Genomic DNA, 9,770 nt, shown 5'->3' on the forward strand with positions numbered 1-9,770 from the left:
CACAATGTTGATTCTTCCAACCCAAGAACATGGTATATCTCTCCATCTATTTGTATCATCTTTACTTTCTTTCATCATTGTCTTATAGTTTTCTGCATACAGGTCTTTTGTCTCCTAGGTAGGTTTATTCAGAGGTATTTTATTCTTTTTGTTGCAATGGTAAATGGGAGTATTTCCTTAATTTCTCTTTCATATTTTTCATCATTAGTGTATAGGAATGCAAGAGATTTCTGGGCATTAATTTTGTATCCTGCTACTTTACCAAACTCACTGATTAGCTATAGTAGCTTTCTGGTATAGTATCATATCATCTGCAAACAGTGACAGCTTTACTTCTTCTTTTCCGATTTGGATTACTTTTATTTCTCTTTTCTTCTCTGAGTACTGTGGATAATACTTCCAAAACTATGTTGAATAATAGTGGTGAGATGGGCAATCTTGTCTTGTTCCTGATCTTAGTGGAAATGCTTTCAGTTTTTCACCTTTGAGGACGATGTTGGCTGTGGGTTTGTTATATATGGCTTTTATTATGTTGAGGTAAGTTCCCTCTATGCCTACTTTCTGGAGGGTTTTTATTATAAATGGCTGTTGAATTTTTTCGGAAGCTTTTCCAGCATCTATTGAGATTATCATGTGGTTTTTTATCCTTCAATTTGTTAATATGGTGTATAACATTGATTGATTTGTGTATATGGAGAATCCTTGCACTCCTGTAATAAACCCCAATTGATCATGGTGTATGATGCTTTTAATATGCTGTTGGGTTATGTTTGATAGTATTCTGTTGAGGATTTTTGCATCTATGTTCATCAGTGATATTGGCCTGTAGTTTACTTTTTTTGTGACATCTTTGGTTTTGGTATCAGAGGGATGGTGGCCTTGTAGAATGAGTTTGGCAGGGTTGCTCCCTCTGCTATATTTTGGAAGAGTTTTAGAAAGATAGCTGTTAGCTCCTCCCTAAATTTTTAATAAAATTTGGCTGTGAAGTCATCTGATCTGGGGCTTTTGTTTGTTGGAAGATTTTAAATCACAGTTTCAATTTTACTGCTGGTGATTGGCCGGTTCATATTTTCTTTCTTCCTGGTTCAATCTTGGAAAGTTGTGCTTTTCTAAGAATTTGTCCATTTCTTTCAGGTTGTCCACTGTATTGGCATATAGTTGCTTGTAGTAATCTCTCATTATCCTTTGTATTTCTGCTGTGTCAGTTGTTACTTCTCCTTTTTCATTTCTAATTCTGTTTATTCGAGTCTTCTCCCTATTTTTCTTGATGAGTTTGGCTAATGGTTTATCAATTTTGTTTATCTTCTCAAAGAACCAGCTTTTAGTTTTATTGAGCTTTGCTATCACTTCCTTGATTTCTTTTTCATCTATTTCTGATCTGATCTTTATGATTTCTTACCTATCGCTGTCGGTTTTTTGTGTTCTTATTTCTCTTATACTTTAGGTGTAAGGTTAGGTTGTTTATTTGAGATGTTTCTTGTGGTAGGATTGTATTGCTATAAACTTCCCTCTTAGAACTGCTTTTGCTGCATGTCATAGGTTTTGGGTTGTTGTGTATTCATTGTCACCTGTTTCTAGGTATTCCTTGATTTCCACTTTGATTTCTTCAGTGATCTCTTGATTATTAAGTAATACATTGTTTAGCCTCCATTTGTTTGTATTTTTTACAGTTTTTTTTCCTTTAATTGATATCTAGTCTCATAATGTTGTGGTTGGAAAAGATATCTGATATGATTTCAATTTTCTTAAATTTACCAAGGCTTTATTTGTGACCCAAGATATGATCTATTGTGGATAATGTTCCATGAGAACTTGAGAAGAAGGTGTATTCTGTTGTTTTTGGATGGAATTTCCTGTAAATATCAATTAAGTCCATCTTGTTTAATGTGTCATTTAAAGCTTGTGTTTCCTTATTTATTTTCATTTTGGATGATCTGTCCATTGGTGAAAGTGGGGTGTTAAAGTCCCCTACTATTATTGTGTTACTGTTGATTTCCCATTTTATGGCTGCTAGCATTTGCCTTAAGTATTGAGGTGCTCTTATGTTGGGTACATAAATGTTTACAATTGTTATGTCTTCTTTGATTGATCCTTGATCATTATGTAATGTTCTTCTTTGTCTCTTGTAATAGTCTTTATTTTAAAATCTATTTTGTCTGATATGAGAATTGCTACTCCAGCTTTCAATTGATTTCCATTTGCATCCCCATCACTTTCAGTCTGTATGTGTCTGTATGTGTCTCTAGGCCTGAAGTGGGTCTCTTGTAGACAGCATATATAAGGGTCTCATTTTTGTATGCATTCAGCCATCTATGTCTTTTGGTTGAAGCATTTAATCCATTTACATTTAAGGTAGTTATCGATATGTATGTTCCTATGACCATTTTCTTAATTTTGGGGGGTTCGTTATTGTAGGTCTTTTACTTCTCTTGTGTTTCCTGCCTAGAGAAATTCCTTTAGCATTTCTTGTAAAGCTGGTTTGGTGGTGCTGAATTCTGTTAGCTTTTGCTTGTCTGTAAAGATTTTAATTTCTCCTTCAAATCTGAATGAGACCCTTGCTGGGTAGAGTAATCTTGGTTGTAGGTTCTTCCCTTTCATCACTTTAAATATGTCCTGCCACTACCTTCTGGCTTGCAGAGTTTCTGCTGAAAGATCAGCTGTTAACCTTATGGGGATTCCCTTGTATGTTACTAGTTGGTTTTCCCTTGATGCTTTTAATATTTTTTCTTTGGGTTTAATCTTTGTTAGCTTGATTAATATACATCTAGATGGCTTTCTCCTTTGGTTTATCCTGTATGGGACTCTCTGCACTTCCTGGACTCGATTGGCTCTTTCCTTTCCCATGTTAGGGAAATTTTCAACTATAATCTCTTCTAATATTTTCTCAGTCCTTTTCTTTTTCTCTTCTTCTTTTGGGACCCACCCTATAATTTGAATATTGGTGCATAATGTTGTCCCAGAGGTCTCTGAGACTGTCATCAATTCTTCTCATTCTTTTTTCTTTATTCTGCTCTGTGGTAGTTATTTCCACTATTTTATCTTCCAGGTCACTTATCCGTTCTTTGCCTCAGTTATCCTGCTATTTATTCCTTCTAGAGAATTTTTAATTTCATTTATTGTGTTGTTCATCATTGTTGTTTGCTCTTTATTTCTTCTAGGTCCTTGTTAAATGTTTCCTGTATCTTCTCCATTTTATTTCCAAGATTTTGTATCATCTTTACTATCATTACTCTGAATTCTTTTTCAGGTAGACTGCCTATATCCTCTTCATTTGTTTGGTCTGGTGGGTTTTTACTTTGCTCCTTCATTTGCTGCTTATTTCTCTGTCTTCTCATTTTGCTTAACTTACTGTGTTTGGGGTCTCCTTTTTGCAGGCTACAGGTTCGTAGTTCCTGTTGTTTTTGGTTTCTGCCCCCAGTTGGTGAGGTTGGTTCAGTGGCTTATGTAGGCTTCCTGGTGGAGGGGACTTGTGCCTCTGTTCTGGTGGATGAGGCTGGATCTTGTCTTTCTGGTGGGCAGGACTGCATCTGGTAGTGTGTTTTGGAGTGTCTGTAAACTTATTATGGTTTTAGGCAGCCTCTCTGCTAATGGGTGGGGTTGTGTTCCTGTCTTGCTAGTTGTTTGGCATAGGTTGTCCAGCACTGTAGCTTGCTGGTCATTGAGTGGAGGTGGGTCTTAACTTTGAGATAGAGATCTCTCTCCGATTGATATTATGTTTGGCTGGGAGGTCTCTGGTGGAGCAATGACCTGAACTCGGCCCTCCCACCTCAGAGGCTCAGGCCTGACATCTGGCCAGAGCATCAAGACCTTGTCAACACACAGCTCAGAAGGACAGGGAGAAAAAAGAGAGAAAGAAAATAAAATAAAAGTCATTAAAATAAAATTTTTTTAATTATTAAAAAGTAATTTAAAAAAAAGAAGAGAGCAACCAAACCAATAAACAAATCCACCAATGATAACAAGCACTAAGAACTATACTGAAATAAACAGAAAAATCAACCAGTAGTCAGTCTCATATAGCAAACCCCAAGTCTATAGTTGTTCCCAGAGTCCACTACCTCAATTTTGGGATGATTCATGGTCTATTCAGGTATTCCACAGATGCAGGGTACATAGAGTTGCTTGTGGAGATTTAATCTGCTGCTCCTGAGGCTGCTGGGAGAAATTTCCCTTTCTCTCCTTTGTTTGCACAGCTCCTGGTGTTCAGCTTTGGATTTGGCCCTGCCTCTGCATGTAGGTCACCCTCTGGCATCTGTTTTTTTCCCAAACAGGAGGGAGTTAGTGGGGTGGCTGATTAGGGGATTCTGGCTCACTCAGGGCAGAGGGGAGGGAGGGGTACACAATGCAGGGCGAGCCTGTGGTGGCAGAGGCCAGCATGACATTGCAACAGCCTGAGGTGCGCTGTGTGTTCTCCTTGGGAAGTTGTCCCTGGATCATGGGATCCTGGCAGTTTCAGGCTGGAAGGCTCCTGGGAGGGGAATTGTGGATAGTGACCTGTGCTTGCACACAGGATTCTTGGTGGCTGCAGCAGCCGCCTTAGCGTTTCATGCCCATCTCTGGTGTCCGCGTCGATAGCAGCCACTCATGCCCGTCTCTGAAGCTCGTTTAGGTGGTGTTCTATATGTCCTCTCCTCGCGCATCCCGAAACAATGGTTTCTTGCCTCTTAGGCTGTTCCAGACTTTTTCCCGGACTCTATCCCACTTAGCTGCGGCACACTAGCCCCCTTCAGGCTGTATTCACACAGCCAACCTCAGTCCTCTCCCTGGGGTCTGAATTCTGAAGTCCGGCCCTCACCTCCCAGCCCCCACCTGTGCTGGCAGGTGAGCAGACAAGCCTCTCGGGCTGGTGAGTGCTGGTCGGCACCGATCCTCTGTGAGGGAATCTCTCCACTTTGCCCTCTGCCCCCTTGTCTCTGTGCTCTCCTCCATGGCTCCGAAGCTTTCCCCCCACTCACCCCCCACTTCCACCAGTGAAGGGGCTTCCTAGTGTGTGGAAACTTTTCCTCCTTCACAGCTCCCTCCCAGAGGGTCAGGTCCTGTCCCTATTCTTTTGTCTCTGTTTTTTCTTTTTTCTTTTGCCCTACTCAGGTATGTGGAGAGTTTCTTGCCTTTTGAGAAGTCTGAGGTCTTCTACCAGCATTCAGTAGATGTTCTGTAGGAGTTGTTCCACATGTAGATGTATTTCTGATGTATTTGTGCGGAGGAAGGTGATCTCCACATCTTACTCATCTGCCATCTTGAAGGTCCTCTCCTTGTACTTTCATCTTTAAATATGTAATTTCTTACTCTAGCGTATTTCAAAAACTTGCATTTTCATATCATACTTAAATGAATATTTTAGATAATATAGCCGTACAAATTCCCATTGTCTCCCACAAAGATTTCTTGAAGGTATTTTACTATGTCATTGATACTTCAAATATCTTTACTTATAATGTCTAAACTAATCCTGTTGCTCTATCTACCCTGCTTCTTCACATATCACATTTCTAACCATCTTATAAAGACTGAAGAATGTCCTATCTGCCACATGGTGGTGCTTTGGATGCTTGGGTCTTAGTACATGGATGTAACTGAAACCAACTTTTTTATCTAAGCAATTTCTAAGAGTGAAAATACTGAAAATTTGCATACAGCGCCCTTGTGAAATTAAGTTAAATTGAGAAGTTCTTGACAGAAACAGAACAGAAACCTGTTTGCCAGCCTCAAGTGTCTCCTTCTATGCCTAAGTTGGGTTTATCACCTTTTGCTTTAAGGGACTTCATGGCCAGCACTGTTCCAACTAAAGGGAGGTTTGCTTGGGCATTCTATGACAAATGAACATCTTCCTTTGAATCCGTACCATAGAATCCAATATTTGATTCTAAACTAGGGTGGTGAGAGGATGAATGCAGACATGTGTGCCTCTATAACATTTTAAGCGGAAGTTTTAAAGTCTTTGAATTCATAAGCTATTTCTTTTATCTTTTTTTAATCCCAAACAACAATCAAAAAATAAAGGTATTATATAAATGCTTATCTTTAAAAATAATTATTATTTCATAGAATTGTAAAGATTAATTAATATATGTAAAATGATTAGAATACAACAGCATGATGCATAGTATTTTATATATAATTGCTATTATTTTACGAGAATTAACATAGAGAAAATCGGTCAACTTTAGAGAGCAGCTACCACCAATGCGAAGTGTAGTGAAGTAGGCATTAATCAGAAGAGGTATTTACTATTTGCTTGCCTTAAGAAAACACACTTCTCTTTGGTATTTCTTTAAAGAACAAAATACGGATTGAGTTCCCTTTCATTAATTTTGGTTGCTGAATTGTGTTTCCCTTTGAATACCAGATTTAGTTTAATTTGGACAATAGTGGTCCCATGTTTTATTTAAGTTTATTTGCAATAACCAAAAATTCCTGATAAAAGCAACTGTTCTAATAGTTAATTGGGATAATAGAAGAAAATGTTATAAATCAGAAACAAACAAACAAAAAAAGAGAGGGGTGTGGCAAGGGTTGAAAATGAAAGTACTCAAATAAGAACAAGTCAGAAATATCAGCCACACCCAAATGTTGTGTAAATTCTTCAAGTTTTGTACCTTTATAGACTGAGGCTCTGTTAAGTTTTCAGTTAACTCTTTAGTCAGTCTCTCTTCAAGGAAAGAGCATTCAGGGATAGGCAGCTGGATTTATATTGATGAAACTGCACATAGTTTAATGAGGCTAGAGTTATGATAAACAGAAGGCACAGCACAAAATAGGAGAGAGTGTGTATTTCAAACTAAAGAGTGGTTCTACCAGTAATGGGGAGCCACTGTAGATTTTAAGCAGGTAATGGCATTATCACGTTGCATTTTAGAGAAAGTATTTTGGATTCATTAAATTAAATTTGTATATTCATTCACTTAACAGATATTTGTTGTTATATATGCCAGATAATTTTCAAGATGCTCAGGATAGCAAAGTGAACAGGACAAAAAAACAATCTTTTTCATGGAGCTGACAAAAAGTAGGACAGTTTGACAATAAACAACTAAAGAAACAAGGATTAAGATTTTAGATAGTGAAACTATCATGAGGAAATAAGCAGAATTAAGTGATACAGTGTGATTGATGGGTGTGATCAGTGGTTGGCATCACTAAATAGCAATGATGATACCATACTATCTCTGAGGAATAACATCATATTTAAGACCAGAATGAAAAGAAGGAAGTCACCACTTGGACTAGAACCAGAGAATGGATAACTGCAAAGAGCTGGAGGAAGAGAGCAAGGCTTGTTAGAGAAATGGAAAAAAGTCCAATGTGGGAACAGCAAATTTTATGAGAATGAAAGTGGTACAACCAGAGGTTTAAAAGCTAGTTTAATAGCTCATGTAGAGTGTCATAGCATAGGACATGGGAAAAGACTGTAATTTTGAAAATGGAAATCTCTTGGTTGATGTTTAAAAAATGGAATGATATGATCTTAATTACATGTTTAAAGCACAACATTAGCAGCTGATTGAAGTGTGAATGAGAATATATGCAATAGGGAAACTAGTTAACTCCCTAACTGATATCTCCTATCAGAGGTGACAGATACTGGTGATTTGTCCTAAGTGGTAACAGAGGAGATAGTGAACACAGAGGTGGAGCTGTAGGTACTCAATGGTAGGATGGATAAGGGTGAGAAAAAAAATTCGGGTATCAATAATTAAAACTATATCTGATATGTAACGTGGCTTCATGAAAAGATGCGAAAGCCATTTCAGGGTTATGATGATAGAAGATGAGTCCAGGTTATATTCAAGACTACAAAGAAAAAGGAAGTAACCATGTCTTTCTCCATTTAACGTGTCTTCATTTCCCAAGATTAATTGCTCTCAAGTCTGCTCTTTCATCCATCAAAGCCATTATAGTCTATAGTTTTCCCTTAGTAGTAATACTTCCCTTATTGGGTTACTGTGAGAAATAAATCAGATAGAAACAGACTGTACAGTCAGGTTATATGAAATAGCCCTTCATGTAAACATACTGGCAAAATTGTATGTTTCAATATAGTAATATGTAAAGTGTCATATAAATATTATTATTATTAAGCAGTATTTATTGAATAAATTTTAGTTATTATTTATGATGTACTAAATACTGCTCTAGATGTATTTAACATAGTAGTAAAAATGTTAGATGATAATTATCCTGATCTCTTATTCTATTAAGAATTCTATTAATTTTAGATAGAAAAGAGAAACAAATATATAATATGCAAATAAATTATTCATCCAACAGAGATTTATATTGAGCACCAACAACTTTCTGGGTACTGCTGTAGGTGCAGGAAATACAGAAGTGGAACATAACTGATAAAAATCTCTTCCCTCATGGAAATCACATTCAAGCAGGCAAGCAAACAAGAACAACAACATAAAAAAACAGATCAGATTAAATCCTGGGAAAATATTTACAATAGAGGATGGGATAGACTTAGTGGGTGTCAACTTTGGTTAGAGAGCAAGTCATGTCTCACTTGTACTCAAAAGAGGGGTGACTCACTGGGAGTCACCTTAGTGTGTGTCTATCAAAGTCCCCAAACACTGAGCCTGATATATTGCATATATTCTACAACATACAAAGATGCTGAAAAATGCTGATATATTTTCAATAAAGTTTTAATTTTTATGCAGTTTTCACAAATAACATACAATATGAATGTGAGTAATATTTAAGGATACTGAGTCTTAATGTACCTTTTTAAATGTAAGATAACATTCACAATGATAATAATAATAATATATTGCTTTAGAGTAAACTATCTTACATTTAAAATGATCAACAGTTATAATGTTAGAGAGGAAATTAATTCTTTTTAGTTTTCCTAAACGGAAATGACCGTATGAAAGCAAGAAAGAACCTGAAAGATCGTTAGTGGCTCATTATCTTTCATTTCCTTACAAGACTAAAGGACACATTGCAGTTAATATCTTCTTAACCAACTATCTTTCCACTGACATTCTTCTAATGTTGCAGACTGGTGCCACATAAGTCTCTCCACTGAGGGTGACTGGTTAAAATCCTCAATCAATTATATGATGCAAGTTAACATAACCTAAGTCCCTTTCTCAAGAGGATGAAAGTAGAATAATGGAAAGTGGGGGGACTTTAAAGCCAGATAGGTATGACTGGAATCCTACCTATTAGCTGAGGCAACTGGTTACATTCTTGAATCTCACTGAGGCTTAAATTCCTCATCTGTTAAATGGAGATAACTGTATCACTCTTATAGAGTTATGGCAAGCCTGGAAGGAGAAAATATATGTAATTAATTGAGAACACTATCTGACACCAAAAAACTCAGCTCAATAAATGTTTGGCTTTTTCAGAATTAATAAAATTATTGTTATACCCACTTTAGCCTTCATCTTATGTTCTTAACACCAGAAAATTTTGACGGTTAGTTAATTAAAAATGTTATTCATAGGTGATAAATCAGACACATTTTACCTCATCACTTTTCATTTACTATAATGGTAACTTTTAAAATGAATGGTCAGAAAACATTAGAACAGTTCTTTTGTTTGGATGCACTTATTGCTAGATTCTAAGACAAATGGTTTCCACAGTTCCTGTTAAAAACAGAAAATGCAAAAATTTGGCAGGTAACTCTTCTCATCAAGTTGTCCTGCCCTATTTTATCAGCAACATTTGTAATCATTCTTTCACAGTGATAACAAATTAGTTACATTTTCCTTATTGTACCATCACTATCTGTATCTCTGAGATTGATAAATGTC

The 9,770-nt window shown here is 36.7% G+C and overlaps 1 long non-coding RNA gene across 1 annotated transcript in view; it reads right to left on the reverse strand.

Moving 5' to 3' along the window:
- Positions 1–9,266, reverse strand: part of LOC125964274 (uncharacterized) — a 118,699-nt gene extending 109,433 nt beyond the window's left edge. The window contains exon 1 of the long non-coding RNA XR_007477151.1: positions 9,171–9,266. This is a non-coding gene — a long non-coding RNA (uncharacterized LOC125964274). The remainder of the gene's footprint in view (positions 1–9,170) is intronic.
- Between the last annotated feature and the right edge of the window lie 504 nt (positions 9,267–9,770).

Source organism: Orcinus orca, chromosome 4 (genome assembly GCF_937001465.1).
Source record: "Orcinus orca chromosome 4, mOrcOrc1.1, whole genome shotgun sequence".
In the NCBI taxonomy this organism is placed as follows: Eukaryota; Metazoa; Chordata; class Mammalia; order Artiodactyla; family Delphinidae; genus Orcinus; species Orcinus orca.